This window comes from Urocitellus parryii, chromosome 4 (genome assembly GCF_045843805.1).
Source record: "Urocitellus parryii isolate mUroPar1 chromosome 4, mUroPar1.hap1, whole genome shotgun sequence".
NCBI classification, from domain to species: Eukaryota; Metazoa; Chordata; class Mammalia; order Rodentia; family Sciuridae; genus Urocitellus; species Urocitellus parryii.
The window spans coordinates 91,212,896-91,239,569 of NC_135534.1; the positions used below are offsets into that span (position 1 = coordinate 91,212,896).

The 26,674-nt window shown below is 36.7% G+C and overlaps 1 pseudogene; it reads right to left on the reverse strand.

Annotated features, from left to right (window-relative positions):
• Positions 1-4,636: 4,636 nt before the first annotated feature.
• LOC113185386 (S-phase kinase-associated protein 1 pseudogene) overlaps positions 4,637-26,674 on the reverse strand; it is a 30,161-nt pseudogene continuing 8,123 nt past the window's right edge.

Sequence of the window (26,674 nt, forward strand, 5' to 3'; positions counted from 1 at the left end):
TTGAATGGCTGTGCCTGGAGTCTGCTGCCTTTCCACTGGCAAATACCTTTACTTTTATAGGCCTGCGATGTTGAGTCATCATTCCTGGGTGTCTCCACTTCCTCAGCAGTCAAAGGTAAGCATGCTTACAGGGCAACTTTTTTTTTTTTTATTTTCTTCCTCCCGAGTGTGGTTTGTGGCAGAATTTGAGGGAAATATAAAATGAGGGCATCTCTTGTTTCAGCAGAGTCACAAAACCATCTGGCAAAATAAACTCCCTCAGCATATTTATGGATACTGTGGGAAGAAGCAGAGAGTAGTACATTTTTTCACTTCACTCTGCAAAAATGTTTTCTTCTTTCTGTAGGAAAGCAGCTGCTTTGGCTTTTTCAGATAAGAATATCAAGGTGATATGTTTACTCCCATAAAGAGAAACCTAGACCTGCACCAAGAATGCTTACAGCCTTCTGAGTTCTAAACTACATTCCCTTTTAAGAGCAACTGTAGGGAGAAATACTGTTTACATGAGGGCAGTGGAATTGCACAAGAACCAAGCTTCAATCCTCAGATGTAGTAAGGGATTGAATCCCAAGGTCAGATTTACACACACTGGCATGCCCTTTCAATGAATATGGAGTCCTGCACAAATTTCCTACGAGTCCAGGCAGAAGTAGAATAATTATAATAGCATACAACAACTCTAATGGTTAGGAATATATATTGAGAGATTGCTGCATACTACATTTAAAGGCCATTATCTCATTTAATCCTTACTACTGTACCTAGGCAGGTACTATGGGAAGGCTTGTTTTCCATCTTACATGTGAAAACTGTGAGAGGAAGAGAAGGCAAATGTCATAAAGTTAATAAATGGTACTACCAGAATTTAAACCCAGGACAGTCAACTCAACACTCCATGTTCATAAGCACCATCCAATATCGCTTCTACCCTGTCGCTTCTCAGACATTTTCTTAAAAACCAAGGTGCTTGGTTCTCATACCTCTGGAAGTACCCAGGAAAACAAGAGCTATAAGTAAGCATATGATCAATTTAAACTTTGTCAAATTTCATTTTTACATTTGAACAATAAAAGTATCATTGGTCCAACAACTCAGAAAAACAGTTTTAGAGTCCTCTTTTATACAACTGTTCTTCTTTTCAAAGCTTTACACATTCAGTACCATGAAATCAAAATGCCATAATTGGTCCCCTGTAGATGTAAATAGGTAGTCCTCTGTAGATGTACACAGAATATGTATTGTCTGTGCAGAAAATATGCTATTACATATTGTGTAATATTCTGTAATATTTTTACATATTCTATAATATTTTTGTAGAGATAAAATAAATAATCTAACATGCAAGTTAATTTAGTGATCAAGCATCAAAAAGAAAAAGAATCTCAAAGACATATTAAGACAAAGAAAATAAGCGTGAATAGAGATTTAGAGCATGTAGGAAAGGGTTAAAATGTGGATAAAATGCTATAATCTAGAGTAGTCAGTACCTTAGAGAAAACCAATGAAGTCTATGAAATAAGAGCAATCAGTTGAAATAACTCTATTATGTTTTTATCCAAAACACAGCCAAATACACCTAAGAATAGACTGTTTCCAATGAGTTCAAGATTCAATTTGGGCTCAATCAGAAAACAAGGAAGAAGAATAAAAAGCCTGTCCACCATGGAGCTTACTGCATTCTTCTTCAGAAGAATTTTTTCTTTCAAACATTTTTTCAGTGTTTAAAATCGGGGGGAAGAGAACAAAACAGGCTACTCATTCTCATATCTTTGGGGGTATTTGTAGAAATATAACCATTCTAAAAGAAAAGAAATCTTTTGAGTTATCAAATCAATGAATATCATTTGAGCATCAACTGCAAAGGATATTATTGAAGTCACTATGACAATGGAATGAAGGGTAAGATAAGAATTTTTTTTTGAGAGAGAGAGAGAGGATTTTTTAATATTTATTTTTTAGTTTTTTTCCGGCGGACACAACATCTTTGTTTGTATGTGGTACTGAGGGTCGAATCCAGTGCTGCACGCATGCCAGGCGAGCGCGCTACTGCTTGAGCCACATCCCCAGCCCATGAGAATTTTTTTAACACGACTATTACAATATTACCTCCTTCAAAACAACCTTCTAAAGGACAAATGCCACTGTTTCTCAACTTGAAAAGTAATTATGAAAAAATAATTATGAAACAGCTTTAGTGTTTTATTAGTTACAGAAAAGAAAATCAGAGGATACTGAAAATATGCTATTACATATTCCATAATATTTTTAGTAGAGATAAGGAAAAATTCCCCGGAATATTGAAATAAATGTTGATTCCTTAAGAGAACCAAACACTTTGTCTATAGGGAATTGTTCACAGAGGAGTGGTATCAGACTGCTGATAGGATGTGTCACCACTTTGTCATGTGTTGGCAGCCTGCTTGTCAACACAAGTGCTTATCACAGGTGGTTAATTGTAAAAATGAAAGCCAGGCCTTCTGGTTATCACCGGTGAAATGGCTGTGGTTTTGAATGTCACCTTTAACATATTGGGGCTGAGTTGGTATTTAAAAATGGTTCTAACCCGCCCACTGAATCACTGGGAAATTTAAAAACCTGTAAAATGAGCAAACAAAATTGGACAAGATTAGAGTAAGTATCTACCACTGATTCAGACATAAGCAATACGGGACTTTTTAAAATACAGATCATCACCAGTTTCTAAATTGAGAGTATCACCAAAGAGAGAAACAAAAGTGCCCATGAGCAACTGTTTTGTAAACAGGGTGTGTGGTGAGCCGTTTCTGTGTACTGTGGCCGCCATTACAAGATGGCGCTGATAAGCGCCGTGGCCTGTGATAAACAACTCCTTATTTTGGGAGAGTTGGCACGTAGCTGTAAATCACCCTATGAGAAAGATCCACGTGGCAGTTGTGCATTGGGGCTTTATCTGCTTTATTAAGGCTGGGGCACATAGCAGGAGTAGTAGTAGTAGTAGGAGTAGCAGTAGGAGTGGTAGTAGTAGTAGGAGGAGGAGGAGTAGCAATAGGAGTAGTAGTAGTTCGAGAGAGAAACAAGCTAAAAGACATGTCTAAACAAAGGCCTGAATAAACTGCTGAAGGAAGAATCCTGTGTCGTGTTTCCTTTGCTGGAGAGGGGACGCGACAAGGGTGCACTCAGATTAGGTATTACCAAATTGGTCACTTGAGATGGTCTAAAATATAAAAATTCTGTAAAATATAAAAATCCTGAAGTTCAAGAGCATGTTTTGATTAGAGTATGTATTGTCTGTGTTGACAATGTCAGTAGTATCTTTATTTGTAAATGATAAGTGATTTGACTCCGCAACTGCATGAGTTTTTGTGAACACTCTGAAGGTTGCTTTAGTCTAGTTTCTGATTTCCTTTTTGTCTATAACCCCATGGAAAGGGTTTATACGCTCTTAAAAGAGAAAACTAAATTTGAATTTGGCACTTAGTCATATTTATACCCTAGAACGTAAGGTGTTAGAGTATCCTGCCTAACTTGCTTATGCATAGCCAATTGTGGTATAATCCACAGGTTCTGCAACAGAATCCAGAGGGACTCATTTTAGAGGTTCCAGCTGCAAAGCAGGTTAGCAATTTAGGAGGTCATTTCCTTTTAACAATTCAATCACATGCTTTTTTAGAGATGCTATCTTTGTACTGGGCTGATCCACAAAAGAAATTAATAGAATCTGTGAGAAATAAAGGAAATTATTTTTTAGATTCTGCCAAAATATGACAGTTGAAAGGAAAGACTTAATTTTCTGGGCTTACCGCCTAATGAATTCTAATTTTCCTTGTGCCTCATTAAAAAGAATATTTACTACATGGCTGCTTCTGCCAGATTTAGCCAAACACTCTAAGAGAAAACAACTAGTAATAGAAAACACATTCTTGTCCTACCATCCCCAAATTTCTTTGAAAAGGTTAAAATGAAGATGGATTGGTATTGAATAATAGATATGAAAACAAGCTGTAAAAATGGAGAAATGCCTCAGTGGCTTTAACAAAAAGCAACTTCAGTGTATTTGAAGCTTCCTAATATTTAAACAACAAAGCAAAAGTTCTACTTTTATTAAAATAGACTGTATTATGTTATATGTATGACAAATAGATCACAATTAATCTCCCTATTATATATAATTTTAATGCACTAATTTTAAAAAGCCTAGTCTTACTTTATTACCTTAATTCACTAAAGTAGAACATAAGTTTTGTTTTTGTTTTTGTTTTCCTATTTCAGAAAACGTTTGCAAGTTGTTTTATTTATAATGTCTACTTTTAAAAGCTCACCAAAGTAAACTGGACAATAAACTTGGCAAAAATCGCCTTACAAAAGCAGGGAAAGCCCAAAATGCCATTTTCTACAGAGAACCCACAGTTCGATTTTATTCAGAGTAGAGAAAAACTAAACTTTCTCTTATACTAGAAGAAATTCAGCCACAGGTTTGGAGTCTGTACTCAAACTACACAGGCAATAAGGACAATATTGTGCTAATAAATTGATTTGCTGCTGCATTTGTCTACTGTTTGTCTAACATTAACAATTATAAACAGAGCAATGCAACTAGTATTTGGAACAATCCTTATAGTGTTATAGTGTCAGGTACAACATCCCACTTCCCTTCACATCACCCGTTCTCTTTGCCTACCTGGGCTTCCTCCTCTTCAGTGAAGTCATGTTTGACATTGAAAGTTTTGCAGATCTCCTCAGGAGTTTTTCCCTTGATCATATTGGCAACAGTCTTGCCCGTAACATCAAGCAAACTTTGATGTCTAAGTAGTTTGCAGTCAGAATAAGTTCACAAAAGTGATCCTTGGTCAACCTTCTGGAATTCTTGGTCCCAAATGGGGATATCTTCTGTTCCCTTTTCTTTGTTCTCATCATCCTCAAGAGGAGGTGGGTCATCTTTCTGGCTGAATGACCTTTTTCAATATTGCTGCATTGACATTTGGTAGAACAACTGGGTCATCATCTTCTTCATCATCCATTCCCAGATCTTCCAACATGGTCTTGATTGTCACAGATTGTTTGGCAATTTCTACATCAACTTCAAATATCTCCCCATTAGAACTTTGCAACTTAATTGATGGCCAATTGTGGCATGATCCACAGGTCTGCAACAGAATATATAGGGTTTCATTTTAGATTCTACAGCTGCAAAGCAGGTCAGTAATTTAGGAGGTTATTTACTTCTAACAATTCAATCCTGGTGTTGGTCTCAAGAAGATAGTGGACTAGAGCCTGAAGGGAGCCTGGCAGCATCCACACAAGGAAAGAAAAAGGCACAGGACAAGGCAACTCCGAACCTAAGAATTTTTAGAGAACAAAATTTGGTATTTAAAAGTTAATGTACACAAATGCAATGTGATTATATAATGTTTGGAAAACAGAGTCCTGTAAGAAAATAAATTACTATAACATCTCAAGATTTTTTGAGATAATCCCCCCCATACTACACCATATATCCTTAAAAGTTGACCTTAAAGTTTTCCTCTTTTTTTCTTTTATATTTTATTTCTTTATTTGTTGTTTTTAGATATACGTGACAGTAGGGTGTATTTTGACATTTTATACACACATGGGGTACAATTCTGACCCACTCTTGTGGTTGAACACCATGTGGAGTTACAATAGTCATGTATTCATATATGAGCATAGGAAAGTTATGTCTGATTCATTCTACTGTCTTTCCTGTTTCCATCCACCCTTTCTTCCCTTCATTTCATTTGTCTAATCCAATGAACTTCTATACTTCCAGTCCCTACCCTCCCTTGTTGTGGGTTATCATCCACATATCAGAACATTTGATCTTTGGTTTTGGGGGGACTGGCTTATTTCACTTAGCATGATATTCTCTAGTTCCATTCATTTTTTAGAAAATGCCGTAACTTCATTCTTCTTTATTGCTGAGTAGTATTCCATTGTGTAGATATACCACATTTTCTTTATTGAATGTGAATGAGCTTTATCTGAGTGTGAATTGAGCTGCTATAAACATTGATGTGGCTGTGTCAGTGTAGTATGCTGATTTCAGGTCTTTCAGGTATAAACCAAGGAGTGGGATAACTGGGAAAAATGGTGGTTCCATTCCAAGTTTGCTGAGGAATCTCCATACTGCTTTCTAGAGTGGTTGCACCAATTTGCTGTTTCACCAGCAATATATAAGTGTACCTTTTCCCCCACATCCTCACCAACATTTATTGTTACTTGTATTCTTGATAATTGCCATTCTGACTAAAGTTTTCTTAAACAGCACTTTCTAGGACAGAAACACTCATTGTATCATTGGTATGTTGCATCCACTTTATCAGTTCCAGACAAACCATTTTTAATGAATTTGGAGTGGTCATTTTTCATAGTTTTGTTTTCTTCATCAAGTGTATCACAAATTTGGGAATGAGCTCAAACTAAATCTTAACAATGCTATGCATTTAGGCCAGGCATTGTAGTATATGCCTGCGATCCCAGCAACTTGGGAGGCTAAGGCAAGAGAATCAAAAGTTTGAGGTTAGCCTCAGCAATTTAGTGAGGCTCCGACTCAAAATTAAAAAAATAAGAAGAACTTGGGTTGTAATTCAGTGGCACAGTATCCCTGAGTTCAATCTTAAATATCACCCCCCCCAAAAGATGTTAATATTCAATTCTTTTCTAGAAATATGCTCTACATAGTTAATTTCAGATATTTATATTTCAGAAAAATGAGGAATTCGCTGTAACTATGAACTGCCAACGAAACCTTCTACCTCGACTGGCTAGTAGTACTTGTTCACTGAAAAAAAGTGGTGGTCCCAGCGGTAGGATCATGGACAGCAGCATCTATCCTTTGGGTATCTCCTGGGAATTCAAGGTCATGAACTTCCTTGGGATATTTATCTAGCACTGTGGGGTCTTGTAGGGCTCCAAACTTTTTTTCATGTCAAAAACAATAAATCAGGCCCAGCATGGTGGCACACACCTGTAATCCCAGTGGCTCAGGAGACTGAGGCAGGAGGATCACCAGTTCAAATTCAGCCTCAGCAAAAGCAAGGTGCTAAGCAACTCAGTGAGACCCTGACTCTAAATAAAATACAAAATAGAGCTGGGGATGTAGCTCAGTGATCACGTGCCCTGGAGTTCAATCCCCAGTACCCTCAAACAAACAAACAGACAAAAAAACCAATGAGTCAAAAGAGAGCCTTATTCTTGGCCAAAAAAAAAAAAAAAAAAAAAGAAAGAAAGAAAGGAAGGAAGGGAGGAAGGAAGGAAGGAAGGGAGAAAGAGAGAAGAAAGAAAGAAAGAAAGAAAGAAAGAAAGAAAGAAAGAAAGAAAGAAAGAAAGAAAGAAAGAAAGAAAGAAAAATATGATCAAACAACTAAGACCTGTCAAAGGCAAGGTACATTATAAACCAAAACCTGAATTACAAAAAAAAAAAAAAGAAGAAGAAGAAGAAAAGAAAAGAAAGAAAGAATCATTTAAGCTACAGACTCTAGGATGGATGTTTGGGTTTTTGTTTTGTTTTGTTTGTTTGTTTGTTTTACTTCTCCAGTGATCCAGCCTTAAGCAGTAGAGCCACAGAGGGATTAAGAATAGAATTTGAGGGCTGGGGATGTGGCTCAAGTGGTAGCACGCTCGCCTGGCATGCGTGCGCCCCAGGTTCGATCCTCAGCACCACATACAAACAAAGATGTGTCAGCCGAAAACTAAAAAATAAATATTAAAAATTCTCTCTCTCTCTCTCTCTCTCTCTCTCTCTCTCTCTCTCTCTCATCTCTCTCTTTAAAAAAAAAAAAAGAATAGAATTTGAGACCATTGTGTTAAACAAAACGTGACAAATTCAGAAGGTCAAAGTCATATGTTTTCTCTCATATGTGGAAGCTAGAGAGAAAAAAGGAAAAGTGGGGTAGGGGGTGGATCTCATGAAACTCAAAGGGAGATCAGTGGAATAAAGGGAAGGGACCAGGGGAAGGGAGGAGAGGAAGGAAATTGGAAATACTGGGGCATGATATTGGCCAAATTATATTGTTATGTTATGTACTTGTATGAATATGTAACCACAAATCTCATTATGTACAACGATAATGCATCAACAAAAAATATAGGGAAAGAAAGAGTTGATCATTTGCCTTGAACTGTTCTAGGCACAGGGGATACAAAATAGCAATCAAACACATCAAAATCCTGGACCTCATGGTGCTAACACTCTAATAGGAAGAGAGAGAGAATGATAAAAATAGAGCAGGAAAGAGGGATAGGGAATAGAAGGGTCAGGTGAGGAATATTCCACTTTACATATGGTGGCCGAGACACTATTATTTTAGCACTATGAAAACAATTGCTGGGCCTCAAGCAATAATAAATGAGGGAAATTCAAATCTGGGCTTTAGGTTGTTTCGAAGCATTTAGCAGCTTTGCATAAGAATGATAAGCACGCCTGTATGTCTGCACACATGATTCGATGCTACATGGTATACAATCAGAGAAATGAAAACTTGTGCTGCAATTGTGTACAATGGATCAAAATGCATTCTGCTATCATATACACCTAATTAAAATAAATAAATTCTAAAAAAGAAAAAGAATGATAAGCATGTCAGTTATAATAATTCTTTTTTTTTAAAGAGAGAGAGAGAGAGAGAGAGAATTTCAATATTTATTTTTTAGTTTTCGGTGGACACAACATCTTTGTATGTGGTGCTGAGGATGAACCGGGGGCGCACGCATGCCAGGCGAGCGTGCTACCACTTGAGCCACATCCCCAGCCCCAATATAATAATTATTATTAATTCATCAAAGTCTTTCAAATGAGTATTTGGCAAACGTTAGTATGCAGTTGATACACACACACACACACACACACACTTCTAATTCTATATCACATCAAGTTAGGGGAATTTTTATGGGAAGCTTTTTTAATGGTCATTAGTTTACTATGAGAAATCTATTTTCTCTGCCAGCTCCAGGCTGGAATGGCACATTGTTTTCTTTTTCTTTTTTTTTAAATATATTTTTTAGTTGTCAATGGACCTTTATTTTATTTATTTGTGTACGGTGCCGAGAATTGAACCCAATGTCTCACACATGCTAGGCAAGTGCTCTTCCACTGAACTACAACCCCAGCCTGGCACATTCTTTTTCTAATAGAAAAGTAAAGATATTGTAGATAATATTTAATGCCTATGTTGCCTGCCTCTTAATACAATAATTGTCAAAAATGTCTGTAAAGAGTGGGATCTAAAATAAAGCAGCAAAACATGAAATAAAGCATCATTTTATACCTGAATATATGACTATATTTTGTTTGTGAATCACTGTAAATATGTTTACCACACTGTGGTTTAAATGATTGATTGGTAAACTGTCACACTTTCTGCCACCACAGGCGGGAAAAACTGGGTCAGGTCAAACCTTATTTATAGTGAGTGACACCACACAATCCGTGTGGTGTTATCTTAACCCCCCAAGACCTCAAAACCCATTTTGGTTCATTCTGTTTCATTGCTCTAATTGCTGTTTGGGGATATGGAATAGTCCAATGTTTTGACCACTTATGTACATAAAATGGACAAAGCAATTTTTTCCCAAATGGGAAATTTCTGTAACTTTGACCACTCTTCAAGTTGAATAATTACATCAATCCTCACTGAAGCATATTTACCTTTACCTTGGTAATAATTTGTCTAGACTTCATCAACATTGAAGTGAGCTTCGCCTCCCAAATCCTTACTAGGAGTAAAGGCATGAGGCAGCTGTCTGTGGGGCCCATCAAAGGGAGGTAGATTACCATGTTCTAAATAGAAACAACTCAGAAAAGAACTATGGTAAAAATTGTTAAGATTATAGGAAAGCTTATCACTTCAGGTAGAGGGTGTTCAAAAATGAGAAGTCTGTAGTAAAGTCAATTGTTATGGTTGCTTTCAAAGAAAATCATGATGTAAGCAGTGTTCCAGAAAACTCTAGGGTAATTGAGTCTCCCAGCTCCAACCTTGACTGCTGATTGCTAGTGAGCCCATAGCATTGAGATTTGCTGTTTGGCTCCCTGTTTTGACCAACACACATACATACAATAGGTATTTCAGTAGGTCCCCACATGTGACATTTAAAATGTTATTATACTTTTAAAAAAGATATCCTTTTGATTATTATTTTCATTTCCATATAGAATCAGAAATCTAAGTTACACCACGGTATATTAAAGTTTCTCTGGAGGCTGGCTTTGTTTTTATATACTCACTAGTACTCTTGGTTTAAAAATCTAAACTGCATATTATCATCCAAGATTGAAAACTACCATAAGGCACTAATAATTTTAAATAAGGGTGTAAAATTTTATCTTATATAGAATATTTGAATGTCATTTTAATTACATTGAAGAGGAGGGAAGTGATAATTAATAAATTAATAAACTAATAAATTACACTCAGCCTATGCTACATTCCAAGTAGTAATGTGCTAAGAGATTGAAGTGGTGGTACAGAGTTCTGAAGCATAATATTAAGGAAACATTATAAAATAAGGTAAAGGAATCATTAGCTTGTAGATAATTGGAAAGAATTAGTTATTACTCTCTTTAATTTGCCTTTCAAGAAAAACCAAAAATAACCCCAAGTATATTAAAGTGTTTCCTTTCCCCAACACTTGAAAGTGTGTTTCATGTTCAGTATTTAAAATATTTAATTATATCAATAGCCTAGAAATCAATGAGGTTTCACTTTAAAAGAAGTTCACTAACAAAGAAGTAACTCTCTGATGTACTTCAGGTTGAGCAAAGAAATATTTTTTGTTTATTTTTATGTTCCTAAAGATTAAACACATATTTGTCCCATATTAGGCACTATATTCAAGTGGCTAAATGGATGTATAAATGAATGAATAGAAATTAAGAGCAGGCTCAACCTGCTAGATTATCTAGACTTCCACTGAAAACAAGACTCAACTCCATCCAATGATGTGTTTTCTATTTGTTATTTCTGAACTCTCCAAATTTGCAGGAAAATGCTATGTAGTAATAAGTTACTGGGATTAAGAGACAACTGATTTTACCTTTTTTTAAAATACTTTATTTATTTGTTTTTTTATTTTTATGTGGTGCTGAGGATTGAACCCTGTGCCTCTCATGTGCCAGGTGAGTGCTTTACCACTGAGCCACAACTCCAGATCCTGATTTTAACTTTTGTAAAAAAAAAAAAAAAAAAAAAAAAAAAAAAAAAAAATTATCACTGAAAAAAGGAAACCATTAGTTGTTTATCATATATTTATGAAATTATTTTTCCTATATGTTAAGCTACCTAGAAAAGATATACTAACTAAAGATTCCAGTAACAGAGAAAAAGCCTGGTTTGGAATTCAAAAGAACATGATTTGGGGAAAACCGATTTATACAGCCCAAAACTGGGCCTCCAGAAATCATATAGACTAATCCCTTCATGTTACATTGGAAAACAGGCCCAAAGACATTGAAAAACTTCCTCACAACTAAGGAGATAAAATTGGCACTAGGATTAGCATCTCAGACCCCTGACTAGGATAACCCAGGATACTGCGAATTAACCCAAACTGCTTCTGAACACATAAGTGCATGATTTGCGTAAACTGATCCTGCAAGCTGGAGCAACATTATACACTTTACAGGGCGGAAATATGAGCCAAAGTTTTACTTGGAGGTCAAGTTACCAGTTGGCCATTTCATTTTCAGAATCTAGTTGGCAATGTGCTTCTAGACCAAAACAAGCCTGCAGATGTTGGAATCTGTGTCCCAAGAGTTTGGAGTTTCTCTTCTGTCTCTGTAGTTTTTTCAAGAGAAGCTGGTTGATAACATCCTTTGAAATAGTGCTAGAAAGAAAGCACATAATCATGTCCATTAAATAGTAAATACTGCAGGCAAAATGAGGAATACAGCAAGAAAGGGGGCTGTTACCACTGTACGGAACACTGCCTTGATGTTGTAAAAGTACATGAGAGGACTGATAGCAGCTACAGATAATAACCATGGTGTCTCCACTGCTGGGGTGGGTGTGGGGGTCGACAGAGACCTTCGTGTGGGGTGGGTTTTGGAAGGAGATAATAGATCTTCTGCTTTGCTAAGCTTTTATGGAGTCAAAGTATTGACATATGATGTATATTTTAATCCCTACTGCAATTACATTTCTATTTGTTCAAGGATGGGCAAGTATAGCACACTCTTTTGTCCAAAGCAACAGTTTATGAGTGAAAAAACAAAGGCTTCATTCCTTGTTGAATGAATTTAAAGATAGAATGTAAATTTTGCTTTTTTGAGGACTTTGTTTAATAGCAGAAAGCTTATAATTTGTGTTCCGATGTAAGGAAAGAAGGAAGGGAGGAAGAAGGAAGCGAGGGAGAGAGGAAGGAATCAAGTAAATGCAAAAGAAAGGAGAGCATTAGAAAAGGAAGGGAAATGGAAGGGAGGTCAATTAGAAGGGAAGTAGCATTTAATTAGTGTCCCATGGATGTGCATGTTGGTGAGATTCACTGTAGCATATTCATATGTCTACATAGGAAAGTTAGATAGATTCATTCCACTCTTTCCCTATCCCAACATGGGGAAGGAACAGAGGAGGGGAAGGGGAAGTACTGGGAAGTGAATTAGAATGAATTATATTCCATGTTTTTATAATTAGGTCCAAAATATATCCTATTGTCCTGTGTAACTAAAAAGAACCAATAAAAAATGAAGGGAAGTGGCATTTATTCTGAAACCAACAAAGTCCTTGTGCTTTCTCTTTTATTTATTAGAGAGTGGCCAACAACCTGAGTAAGTCCATCCCAGACACCTAGATGGAGATATGTACAGACAGACCTATAGGACTAGGAAGAATTTTCCCAACAAATCATGAACCAAGGACCCTGGTTATGAGTTTGCATCAATGTGGATCCACTCACCTTGCTGCCTAAAAAGGATAATATAATCCACATGTAGGAAATTATCCATTTGCCTGGTAAAGCATCATTAAGAATGTGTTAATTTTTTCCAAAGCCAAAATTCTTTCCCAACTTTCCAAATATTGGCAAACATAAATGATTAGGCAAATTTGACTTCTTGTACACGTATGTAAATTGATCAAGCAAGGGGTTGAATTTGATCCATTCTTGCTCAAATGGTAAATACTTTACACATTTTGGAAAGTCCAACACCTGCCAGTTTCTGGCTGATTTCAGACTGTTTTCAGTGCATTGCATAACTAGTAAAACTTAAGACATTTATCCTAATGGTTCATTTGCCCCAGGGTATTTTGCCTTATCCAAATTAAACTAATGACTTTGAATCAATTTGCTACACCATTACTCATTTTCTTATTATAGAATCTAGTCAGTTGATGGTGATTGGGCCAAATCACAATGCCAAAAACTAGAATGAAGTTCCTCAAAACTTAGGCGTTACATAAAGAAATGGTTTCCAGAAACAGTGGTGGACAAGATAGTTTTCTGATGAAATCTAGGTAAATTCATCTATTCTCAGCCTATCTTTTGCCCTCCCAAATGATTGGTAACATTCACAGCAGGGTCCTTGAACTGCTAGAGCATCTGCTATAATCCTACCTCTCTCCAATTCAAGACACTGGTCTAGAAAGCAGTGAGAGTAATATTATCCTAACAGAGGGCCCAGTGTCTGAAATAACAACTTTTAAAATGTACATCAGTTTAAAATTTCAGCACTTTATTATTATTATTCATGATTAATTTCATACAATCAATGGAGATAAATTTTTGAATGGTGTCACCAAAGTGGAGGATTTCTCTAAAAATGTAAACTATGAACATGACAATGAAAATAAAACTGGAATTGTGTGCAGGAAACCTTCATCTATCCATGAACTTATGATTATAAAGATAAACACAAAATACTCTTTTTGAAATACAAACTACAGTGAAAAGATTGCAGCCCTGGTTGGGGTAGGTAAATTTAAAAGATATTCTTAAAGTTGTGAAATAAATGATGAGATTATTTTAAGATGAAAGAATCAGAGGAAAGTATTTGGAGTTGGCTTGTAGCTAACTCCTCAACCATTCTCAAAACTGCCCCAGATGTCTGACGGTTTGTGAGGGGTTCTGTGAGGGAGAAAAGAATAACCAGGCTGAGAAAATCCTACTTCAAAATCATGCAGGGCCCTCTGTTCTGTCTCCAGATAAACTAAGAAAACTTCTGCTCTTGATTATATTTCTCATATATGTGTCTCCCAATAGACAAGAATGTACAGATTACTGGATTGATTCTCTAATAAACAAATTTTTGCCTAGCAGTGTATTTCTCTATTCAAATTAACTTTAGTGTACTAATTTGTTAGTTGCTTATGAATAGCTCTGGTCTACGTTAAACTGTTGTGAATTAAAGGTGACTTTAAGGTGAAGGATGTTATACTACTAGAGATATAAAAAGACAAATGATGGTAGCCTTTCCCATTCCAGATCAGACTTACCAGATTACCTGTTATAAAATATAATTATCTGGTCTTTGATCTATGATATAAATTAAATTGGCTTTCTGGTACACACACATTTGAGTCTAAGGAAAACAAACATAATAAAATATGACACAAGTAATTCCTAGATCAAGATATAGTTAAGATTTAGAGATTTCTTTTTAGTTGTCTAAAGAGAGTTTTCTATGAACCTAGCATCCTTGGAATTCATAATTGTTTTTCTGTGAGCTACATACTAATTGCAATAATACTGTTGAGTTTATGAAGTTAATGCTCAAAAATTACCTGGTTGAGGCCCGGCTCAGTGGTGCATGCCTGTAATTCCCAAAGCTCAGGAGGCTGAGGCAGGAGGATTGAGAGTTCAAAGCCAGCCTCAGCAAAAGCAAGGCACTAAGCAACTCAGTGAGATCCTTTCTCTAAATAAAATATGAAACAGGGCTGGGGATGTGGCTCAGTGGTCCAGCACCTCTGAGTTCAATTCCCAGAAACCCCCCGCTCCCTGAAAATTACCTGGTTAATGGGTAGATTAAATGGAAAAGTTACCTATATCTAAATGCAGTTAAAATTGTAAGACGCTTTATTCAATTAATGTGTTAGTGATCTAAATATTGCTATTGTACTATTAATATTAATAAATACCACTTTAATACACTGATTACAATCTTTCTAAAATTATAAGGCTTTAAGATCTTTGTACTCACTAATGTGAGTCATGTTCTCTGGCTTCAATTCTAGACAGCATTTGTGGCTTAAACTGAATAAAAATATAAATGGTATAGAGTCAATGAGCCATGCCCTTGAGACATGACAAGGGTGCTGCATACCTTTAGGAGAAGCTTTGAAATTTTCTATGTATGAATCACCACTGGGTTTTCCACAGTCACACACACAACAGAAAAAAAAACTATAGATAACAAAAAAACAAAACAAAACAAAAAATGACTTCTTATTTCCCTAAAAACAATTTAAACAAGAAAAATCTTCAGACATGCAAAATATTATCAAAATAAAGTAGACAATTGTAAATACTCATATTTAAGTTTATAAGCAAGAGTATTATTTGAGACATAAATTTTCCTATGTAGAACAGGTATCTGAAAATGTTAACTATTGGTTTAATGAATAAAAGCACCAAATTCACTCTTGATGGTGTTACTTAAAAGCTGTATGACTTTAACAGATTATTTAACCTTTCTGACTGTATTTTCCTCATCTGTAAACTATGGATGAAAATATTGGCTACACATATCAATATGAGGAATAGAGATTATAAAAGTAAAGTAGGAGCACCTTACCTGAAAAAACAGCAGATTCTCAATAATCATTATCAGCCTCAGTTTTTACCGTCACTGAAGATCAGTTAAGATTTATTGAACATAAGTTATTCATGAAGCAGAGTACTTAAAATTTTAGAAGACATACAAGATATAGCCAATTTAATCTTTTAGACAAAAGAAAAAAGTAAAAAACAAGGGAAAACAAGTTGCCAGAAACCTTTTTACAAAATACTAATTCTTCTACCACATTCTAAAAGAGGGCAGCAGGAGCTAATAGCAGATTAGGTAAAAGTGTAGGAAGCACTTCTAGGAGGCAGTGAATTTTAAAGAGGTTCTGCAGATACATGGTGAGGGATATGGACTGGCAGAGGAGAGGGCAAAAAGAATTTGGGTAGAAAAGCGGCATGTGTGGCTGATGTAGAGAAAAGCAGATGACTTTTTCAATTAATATGCCATGTTCTTTCTGTTTTGAGACATTCACAGGGCTCTTTGACCTTGTCCACACTGGTCTTTAACTTTGCATACATCCTGGATTGGGGTTTTACAATAAAGTCTAACCTGAAATGGGGTTGGAGATCTGAAATATGTGTTTAGCTACAGGTTCTCCTGGGATGCTTAGATACAGAAACCTACACGTGTTGGCGGGTTATCTGCTAATGAAAGACAAAGGAAGAAAAAGGAGAAAAAGAAATCAGGATTTGGAGTGTGGTGTAGGACCACATGTAAAGGCTAGCTTACCCAGAGACTGATCAACTGGATACTATCCAGGAACACTTGAGGGGGTTTACAGAGGCCATGTTATCTTTAAAATGTTACGGTAACCTAGGCAGCACTCCTAGAGCACTAAAAATTCCTTTCAGATTCGATGACATTTCTAGGTGGCCAACAGCAACTCTGGTGAAATTCTACCAAAGCCAGAGACTAGCTTAGGGTCACTGCCAGATGCCTGCATCTTTTCTCCTCTGTTTCTTTTCTCCTGTGTAACTCTCAACTATCTAAACTAACTCCTGACCCTCCAGTTTCTTCTTTCATGATTTCTGTTTCTATAGGCTTCTACTGCTTCAGTGTCTGCTTATTGTCTTCTTAATTGTAACTTTTTTTTCTGTCTCCCCGTCTCTTTTCGTGTCTATTCTCATGGGGCCGGGGGGGGGGGGGGAGGTGGGGTGGGTAAGTGGAGGGGGGTGTATTTTGAGATGATCTGCTTAACTCATCTAGATATTCTCCAATATAGAATTGCTTCTGCATAGTTTCTGGCAAGCTTATAGATGACTATATTTTGTTCAATGGTTTCAATTAGGTGGCCAGAATGATGTTATGGTAGCCAATATAAAGTATGGTAACCAATGTGTGAAAGGGGGCTGTGGGCATGGTATGCAATGAATCAGCCATCACATCTCCTAAAATACTACAGCTGCTTCACAATCCTTGCTACTATTGGTTGATTTCCTATTAAAAGATAAAAGGTAATGCAGGATGGTAAGAGGAGCAGCAGTAGTCAAAGTTAACAACTTCCAAAGAATATTCCTTAAATTAATCACTTTTATACTAAGAAAATTTCCTGTTGACTTGTCTTCATACAATTGTGCTGCATTATACACACTAATACAGAGTTAGATAAGATGAATGATAATAACAACAGCTGTTTCTTATTTGGTAACTTGGTTAAATAATGTCATTTAATTACACTTAACCAGGTTTTATTATTATCATTTCCTTCTCACAGATAAAGAAACATACACAGTCAATAAATGGTAGATGCAAGACTTAAATCTCTTTGGGGCACCAAAGCCCACAGGCTTACCACTGCCTTATAGTGTTTCTAGATTTAAATAACAAATATTCTGGGGACTCTGAGCCCAGTGGTATATACCTGTAATCCCAGAGACTTAGGCTGAGGCAGGAAGATCACAAGTTCAAAGCCAGTCTTAGCAACTTAGCAAGGTCTTAAGCAACTTAGTGAAACCCTATCTCAAAATTTAAAAGAATAAAACTAAAAGAGTTTTGGATGTGGTTCAGTGGTTAAGCACCCCCTGGGTTTAATCCCTGGTACAAAAAAAAAAAAAAAAAAAAAGAATTTGTGAATTAGAGAGGCATATCCCACAGAAAGAACCTGAGACTGGAAGTCAAAGGAGAAAGAACATCAACAGGTAAACACTAAGACAAAAAGATCCAAAAGACCCTCATTAACATCTGGTCAGCTCCGTCCATCCCAGCTTGGACAAAAATCAGCCAAATCACTTTCTGTGAGCTGTTAATGTATACAGGTAACTCAAGAACAAGTTTTCTTTCAGTTGGAAAGTCCCAGGCCAGTGTAAGGGAAGAGCAGAGCTTCCCCCCCCACCCTCCTAGATTTTTGAGAGGATTCCAGTAAACTTAAACTGACACAAGACAGTTTAACAACAGAAAAAGACAGAGAAGTTTATTAATGGGCATTCTGTATACATGAAAACGCTGAGTGATGAGTAACTTAAAGTGGTGGTTAGAATTTGGGGTTGGTAGCATCTTAATAAAAGAGCAATTGTTGTAGGGACAGAGGAGGCAAGGCACTGAAGATAGCAGGAAATAGTTTTATTTGGCTGCAGCCAGGTTCAGAGGGTACAGATTTTGCTGTAATCAATTAATCCCCTGAACCCCGAGTACAGGTAGTTTCAGAACTTTATACCCAGCATGTAAGGACATGTAAGAGGAGGGTCTCAGAAGTTCACAATCTGCTGAAATTCACATAAAAAACACTTTTTCTTTCACTGTTTTGGGCAAGTTAACCTTTCAAGGACAACACCTGAGAAGGGGAGAGTGTGTTCTCCCCTTTCTTTCCTCCCCCTGCCAACTGTTACCATGGAGCCCAATTGGTAACTTCTCTTATCTTAGAAATGTAGACATTTCTGTGAAGCTCCAGCTCAAGGCCAGAGGCCTTGTTAAAGGATTTGTCATTTTTTTTTAAATCACATTTTGCATTTGCAAACAATTCTACAAACTACTATGCTGGATACATGTTTATGGAAAAATAGTAAAGGGGCATCTAGCACCTGGAGTGCCGATTTCTTCCAGGCCAGTGACCAAGTAAAATAGAGCAACAGGAAAATAGGAAGTTTACCTAAACTGAACTCTTTTGGAGAGACTCTTTTTCTGATAGTCCTAAAATCAATTATGATGAAGATTTCTGGAGAAGCTTAGTTAAGATTTTCTGTGGAAGATGGGGTGCCACTACACAATAAGTTTGTAGAGAACAGACAAGAGAAAGAAAAAACGTAATTGTTATTATATAGGTCCCTCTGGTGCATTCTCTGGTCTGATAAAAGCCTAGAGCTGTCTCCAGTGATTAGAGAGGGGAGAGAGGGACACCTTGACAAACCTATGCCCTGCCTTTAGGCAAACGAGAGGAGGCCAATTCTCAATTGTCACTGGTTCAAAGTAGTCTTTATGCCAAAGTGGCCTACTTGGAGGGGTGCAAATATTGTCTTACAGAATGACCAAATTTGTCCAGATCCAAATTAACATCCCAAAGTGGATACTGATTTGTCTTTGACATGTGTTATTTCCACACAGTATTCCTCATCTGATTTTGGTAAACCTGTCCTAATTGCTGGGGTAGCATTCCTCAAATCTCAAGCAGAAAAAAAAAATTCCAAGTGAAAATAAAGAGATAACCAACAGTAAGCCAACTAGTAGAAAACAAAAGATTTTAAAACAAGCAAAATAAATAAAGGTTCATCATAAAGATCCCATTACAAGACCTAGAATCTCAATATTGAGTCAAACATTTCACTGTTTCTGTTTTGAAGAAATTGTATTACATTGGGGAAACAGTTTAAAATAATATTTTCCTTTAGGTTCCTGGAAGCCACAGGGGTTCTACCAACTGAAATTGGCACCACTGTGCTGTGGGATGAAATGTCCTCCACTTATGGCTTTTCCCCTTTTACATCTACCACAGCATATAATTTACCATGTAGACGTTGAGCAATGCATTGGGTCTATATTTGTTTGGTAGGAAAGATATGGAATTTCTGTAATTGTTAAATTGCTGAAGAATTTCCCTGAACTCAAATCCAGAAGAAATTATACGCTTAATGGAAATAGCTCTATAAGCTACATTAAACCTCTTCTCCCTATATTCATCCCCCATCCCAGCACTGAGAAGCTACATTTTTTTTTACTTTTTCTTTTATTTAAATTCATATGGTCAGAATCCAATACATCCACTAATCTGATCTGACCTCATTCTAGTTCTGCTTTTCTGCCATAAATAAACCATTCCTGACCTGAGTCTTCACCATTTGACCCAGTTCCTATTAGTGGTCAACCTGTTTTCACTGGACAAAGCCACAGGCATCCAGCCAGCCCCAGGTAGGAAAGTCACCTAGTTGAAAAGTCAAGCTCTCAACCATTAATCAGGAGACAAACCTGGGGGTGGCAAGTCATTTCCAGGAGACTGAATGTGGGGGTGGCAAATTGATAGAACATTGCTCATTGTAAGTCTGAAAAGCTGAAAAACAACTGCAATCTTGCCTGTCTCAGAGCTAGCCTCTCCCATTATTGTAGCTAAAAAAAAAAAAAAAAAAAAAAAAAGACTAATGAGCAAAATATTATGACTCACATCCTGGCATCGATATGCATCAACATTAAACAACACCTCAAAGTTAAAAAAAAAAATCGAGACAACATCAAGGTATATTTTTAATTTGCCTTGGAAAGTTGGGATTATTCTTTTTTTCAGTTTACAAATGACTTGTGTGGAAGCGTTGATGTTAGCAAAGCATAGATATGCCAAACCAGGCCTTGTGCCTTGGTCAGTTCTTTTGTTGTACCCTTTCCTAAATACATACTAGGGATGGGCAGGCACACCACCCTTTCATTCTGTCTTCTCCCACTTGCACCATCTCTCTGCCTTTTGTACCTTCCATCAAGTTTTATGCCCTGTGTGCTCCATATTGTGTCACATGTGCCCTTTTCAAAGCAAAGAGGTGCTACTCCTTACATTTTTGCTACTGCCCATAATTCTTTTTTTTTTCCCCTATCAGAGATTGAACCCAAAGAAGCTCAAGCACTGAATCACATCCCCAGCCCTTTTTAGTTTTTATTTTGAGACAGAGTCTTACTAAGTTGCTGAAGCTGGCTTTGAACTTGTGATCCTCCTGCCTCAGCCTCCTGAGTCTCTGGGATTACAGGCATGCACCACCACACCAGGCTCCATAATTCTTTGCATACATATTAGATCAAACCATATGAAATTGCTGTTTTTAAATCAAACATTAGCATCTTCTCTACACTAGTACATATGTTTGCATATGTGTATATGAATGAGGACAAGTATGTCAACTATCCAGTTTATGTTGATTTGAGTTTCTGTGTGAATGAACAAAGGTAGAAGGCTGAGAGGGGAAAGAATTAGCTTTGGCTTTTTTATCTTTGTATTGTGTTGTTTTATTAGTCACAAGTAGATGCATACTAAGATCTTGAAGTGAAAAATGTCAAATAAAATATTTAAAATATTTTTTAAATTGCTGTTTTTATATGTCAAAAATGATCGATATTGGCAATTTCAAATAGCTCAACCTAACACTTGTGTGTATGTGTGTATGTGTATATATATAGTGCGTGTGTGTATGTGTGTAACAGTGTGCATGTATGTATCTCAGGCAGAAGCACTTTAAACAGTTTACTTCCATTAATGTTCACAATGTCTTATAATTAGATAGATTTTTTTAAATTACGCTCATAAAAATTAGAGTAAAGAAAATATCCAGTTCAGCATTTACAGGATTCAAATTTCTTTCCTTTCCCTATGCCACATCCTCTTTCTAGTCTCCCCATGCTGGAGACAATTTGATTGCCTGGATCATCTTGACTCCAGAGTTGCCTTGGGAAGAGAGCAGATAAGGGATCTCAAGCTTACAGACATTGCTTCTGTCATCCTGTCCCAGGATGTGGCACTGAACAAAGGAACAAGTCAGCATGTGTTTTGTCTGCACATTCCAATAGCAAGCACTGGTGGAGGCAACTTAGGATGTTCTAACAACTGTGACACTTACTTCCACAGTAAACCTTGAATAAATTCTTTTTTACTATTCTGAATTATCCTCCCCTCCCCCTCTTCCTTTCCGTTTTTCCCTCCCTCCCTCCCTCCAGGTTTGGGCAAAATCTTGCATTTATTTTAGAGGAAATTTAATTTTCCCAGAAATCTGGGTCAGGGGGTGATGTGATTATTATATAGTTGAGCAAAGGTGTCCAAACACTGTGAAATCTAGTTCTCTCCTCTTCCAAATTATAGACCGTGAGAAGTGGTTTGCTGGCTTTCCGGTTCCTACTCTGGAGGTTTTGGGAAGTGAGACCACAGCAGTCTAGGTTTACATTGTTGGGATTTTTTTTTTCAGTAAAGACTTATGCAAATCTTTCCTTTCCTGTCGGTCTTGGACTGGCTTGTATTCAGCTAACATCCTTGGCTGAGCTGGAGTGATTTAAAAAAAATTGATATGACTTTGCACTAGGTCATGAGAACGAAACTCTTTTCACAGCTCATGTTTTTAGTGCTCAGGGGTAGCAAGAAAGCTGGCTTTGGAAATGGAATCACAGCATCTTCCAGATTTTGTGAAGAGGACCAGGATTTAAAGAAGTCAATAGTACAGAAAGCAAAGCAGAGGACATCTGGAATATATCTCTGTCCCAATGATCTAATTCATTAACTAAAGAGGAAGCAATAGGGAGAGCCATTCTCTGAGAAAAACTCTCCAACTGGAAGGGTCCCAAAGGACTGCCCTTTTCCCAAACTGAGGTTTTGAAGGAGTGGTAGTTTGTTCAAGTGTTCTTAGGGGGTTGCTAGATTCCTGTGAGAATTGTTTAATTTTGTTTTCATTTTAATGATCATCTACAGGCAATCAACATAAGCATATCCTGAATTATTTAGATGACCATCTCAATGCTAGGAACTATGGCATGATTTCAGGGTCCATTTTTCAGCTGTGTTTAAAGCTTACTGAGAATTACTAAAACAAGAACAGGAGAACTGAATATACTGATTAAAAGAAAACTAAGTAATGTCATAAGCATTGTATGAAGGAAAGTCCTGTGGAAGAGAAATGGGAGGATTACACTACACTCACACATTAATGATAGATAGGAACTTATTCATGCTGTAAGCTATGATCTACTTGTAGCAAAATTGCACTGCTTGTTATATTAACTTAATGTCATTCATTTTCAAAGTTGCGTTTAGAATTTTGAAGATATGTACCTTATAAGTGTGTTTCCTCGATACTATAAAAGAACTGTAGGATTATGGGATGTATAATGAATACTAATTCATACATGTGTAAGTAAAGGTATTTGTTTTCTAGGGCAGGCATCCATAGCAAAGTGCCATAAACTAGGTCACTTAAAGAACAGAAATTTATTATACCATAATTCCAAAGACTAGGGTCCAAGATCAAGACCAAGAACCCTTGGTCTCTCTTCTAGTTTCTGGTAGTTCCCAGGTTGTGGCAACATAACCCTAATCTTCACATGACACTCTCCCTGGGCTTGTGTCTGTGTCCAAATTTCCCTTTTAGTAGGATATCAATCATACTGGATTAGAGACGCTCACCTTCATTAGTTTGAGCTCCTCTTAACTAAATTCATCTGCAACAACCATATATTAAATGAGATCACATTCTGAGGTTCTGGGGGTTAGCACTTCAGCATATGAATTTGGGGAAGACATAATTCAATCCATATAGGAATGTCCATAATAAGAGTAATTTGTCATCATTAAAGTCCAAGATACTCTCTTTTCCTTTAAAAGTCATATACATAAAGCTCAATTTTAAGTACCTATTTTCAAAATTATATCAGTCTGCTAAGAATAAGAAATTAAAACTTCTCATTCTCCTATAAGAAAACTTGTGAAGAATTCTAATATATCAAACCCTAGAGAAACAGGGAGGAGAATGAAATTGAATATTAACCAGCCCCCTTGAAATGGATGACTCTCTCAGCCTAGAGATAGAAAAGGAAATTCAGTGGGAAAGAAAAATAGTCATGATGGTATCAGAATGTAAAAAATGCAGACTTGGGCTGGGGATGTGGCTCAAGTGGTAGTGCGCTCGCCTGGCATGGTGCGGCCCGGGTTCGATCCTCAGCACCACATACAAACAAAGATGTTGTGTCCGCCAAAAACTAAAAAATAAATATTAAAAAATTCTCTCTCTCTCTCTCTCTCTCTCTCTCTCTCTCTCTCTCTCCTCTCCTCTCCTCTCCTCTCCTCTCCTCTCTCTCTTTAAAAAAAAAAATGCAGACTTTTCTTTAAAAGCAAACGGGGAAATTTTGTACAATGAACAGGACAGAAAAGGGAATAAGGTTTATTTTACAGAGCACATACCAAACAACAACAGAAACATAAGATCTAAAAAAAATAAGCACAAAAAGAAACATTTTTTTTAGATGAGGAAATGTGTCTGAGCAGGAAATAATGAAAGAATTGTTAAATGGAGTGTTTTTCGGAAACATAATGCTATTGGTATATAGTAAAACTAGGACACACATGTTTTGCTGCCAACAGGGTAAATTGCTAATTCCCTCCTGAAAGCACTATTGAAAAAGTGCAAATGTGGTTTCTCAAAGTTAAGAAATATACAGACCATTTTAAAACTGTTTTTTTTTTTTATTGAGGTGAAGTTCATATAAAATGAAATTAACCATTTTTAAAGTGAACAATTCTGTGGTATTTAGTGCATTCACAAAGTTGTGTAACTTCCACCTGAACTGAGTTCCTGAATATTTTCATCTTCCCAAAAGAAGACCCAAGACCCAGTACTTGGTTGTCTTTCACACTTCCTCTCGGAAGTGCCTGGCAGCCACACATCTGCTCCCTGTTCTGAGAAGCTCATGTGAATGAAAACATACAAGAGGTAATCTTTTATGTCTGGCCTTTATTTTTCATTTAGCAGTATACTTTGGAGACTCATCTCCTTGTAGCAGGTTACTGTACTTTATTCCTTGTCATGGCTGAGTAATATCTCATCGTGTATATATCACAGTTTCTTACTCATTCATCCATTGATAGATATCTAGATTGTTTTATCTTTTAGATATTATGAATGGTGCTGTTATAGAACACCTTTAAAGGAAAAGAATAATTTTATTTTTTTAAAAAAATCTTCATTTATTTATTTAGTGGTACTGAGGATTGCACCCAGGGCCTTAAGCATATTACGCAAATGCTCTGTCACTGAGATATATCTCTACCTCTTGATTTTATCTTTTATTCAGACATTTTAATTCAGGAATTTTCTTTGAAAGTAATAACCTAAAATCGTAAAAATTTATATCCTTATGTTTATTGCAGTATTAGTGCAGTTGGGGGGAAAAACCATACAGCTGTGGTAAAACTCAAGTCTAGTGTTGGCTATTCAATTTTTTGCAATAGCCTGTTAATTTATCCCTACTGACTACACTTTTTTTTTGTTGTTTTTGTTGTTGTTAAAATTTATTCTTCTAACAAAAGCCCAAGCAAATGTTTTTTTAACAGATAATCAGGTCATCTTACTCCCTACTTCAAACTCTCCAGTTCTTTCCTTTCTCATTCACCATAAAACCCAATATTCCAATCATGGCTTACATAATTGTATAATTATGTAATAATTACATAATTCTACCCCAGCTTCACCCCACCCCCACTTCTCGTCCACCTTCAGGTCCACTGCCTAGGCACATTGGCTTCCCTTCTGTTTCTGATTGGGGACCTTTTCTAGTCTTCTGAAGATTCTGTCACAATTCTGTCCTCAATTTCACAATCTCCATTTCCTTCTCACTCACTCACTCTGACTTTTCCCCCCTCACTCTGAATTTGGCCTCTATCACTTGACCAAAACTGCAGTCTGGAAGTGACTCATATTATTCCAACATTAAATAATGTTGGAATAAATATCCATATGCACAAACCTTTATAAGGATCTCTGATGATATCCTTAAAAATCAAACTGCTGGGGGTAATGGGTAGTTTTAAACGTGTTTGAGATTGTCTGCCAAACCAGCTCTGGAAATTTTACCAGTTTGGTCTCCATTGCTGCTCATCTTTCCCTCCCTCTTCTCCTTCCTCTTCCTTTTCAGTAGGCATAATCATTTTCCAAAGTTCAGATGGTCTTCTTGGATCAGTATTCCTCTCTATACTGTTTCCCCACTGGCAGAATACAGCATGAGACCGAGCATTGCTCAGGCAACTCAAGACTTAGTGACCCTGGAAACACTGGGAGCCAGCAGCCTCACACCAACGCTCATGTTTTCATATAAGGCAACAGCAGCAGAGAAAGTGCTGACTGCCTCTGAGATGGCTACATTAAAAGATCACCAAGAGGACAATCCCTGAGAACACCTGTTGACTACACAGAATAACATGAGGGAGCCAGATGTTGGGTGAGAAGGTAAGGGCCAAGTGCTAGTGAGATTTAAATATTAACATTCATGTGGTCTCTTAGATTCTTACACCTTGATGAAGGCTGGGACCTTTGGGACTGTGTGAGAGCTGCAGTTCTGTGGACCAGAGAACTCCATAGTTTAACCATTGGCTTGGACATCTGGATGTCCTTGCATCACACAGACATTGCTTCCGAGTAACTCTAACTCATTAATGCTATCTGATTCTGAGAGCATATGAACAAGAATTACACAGCAGATGCTAGCACCCATTACATTCAATAGGACAACTCATCATTTCTCTGTATAATTTACAAATTTGCTTGATTCAATCCAAGAAATATGCATATATTAAATATCTTCCATATGTTAGTCTGCAAGGGATATAAAATGAATATGACATAATCTCAGCCCTAAATAATTAATAAATAGAGAAGATAAGGTGAATACATCCAACACATTAGAAAACACCTTTTCCCCCACCATACTTCTAAACAAACTGAGAAATAAAATTAAAAAAAAAAAAACAGAAACAGATCAAACTTTATTACTAACAGAATCCAGGTTGAAGAACAAACATACACA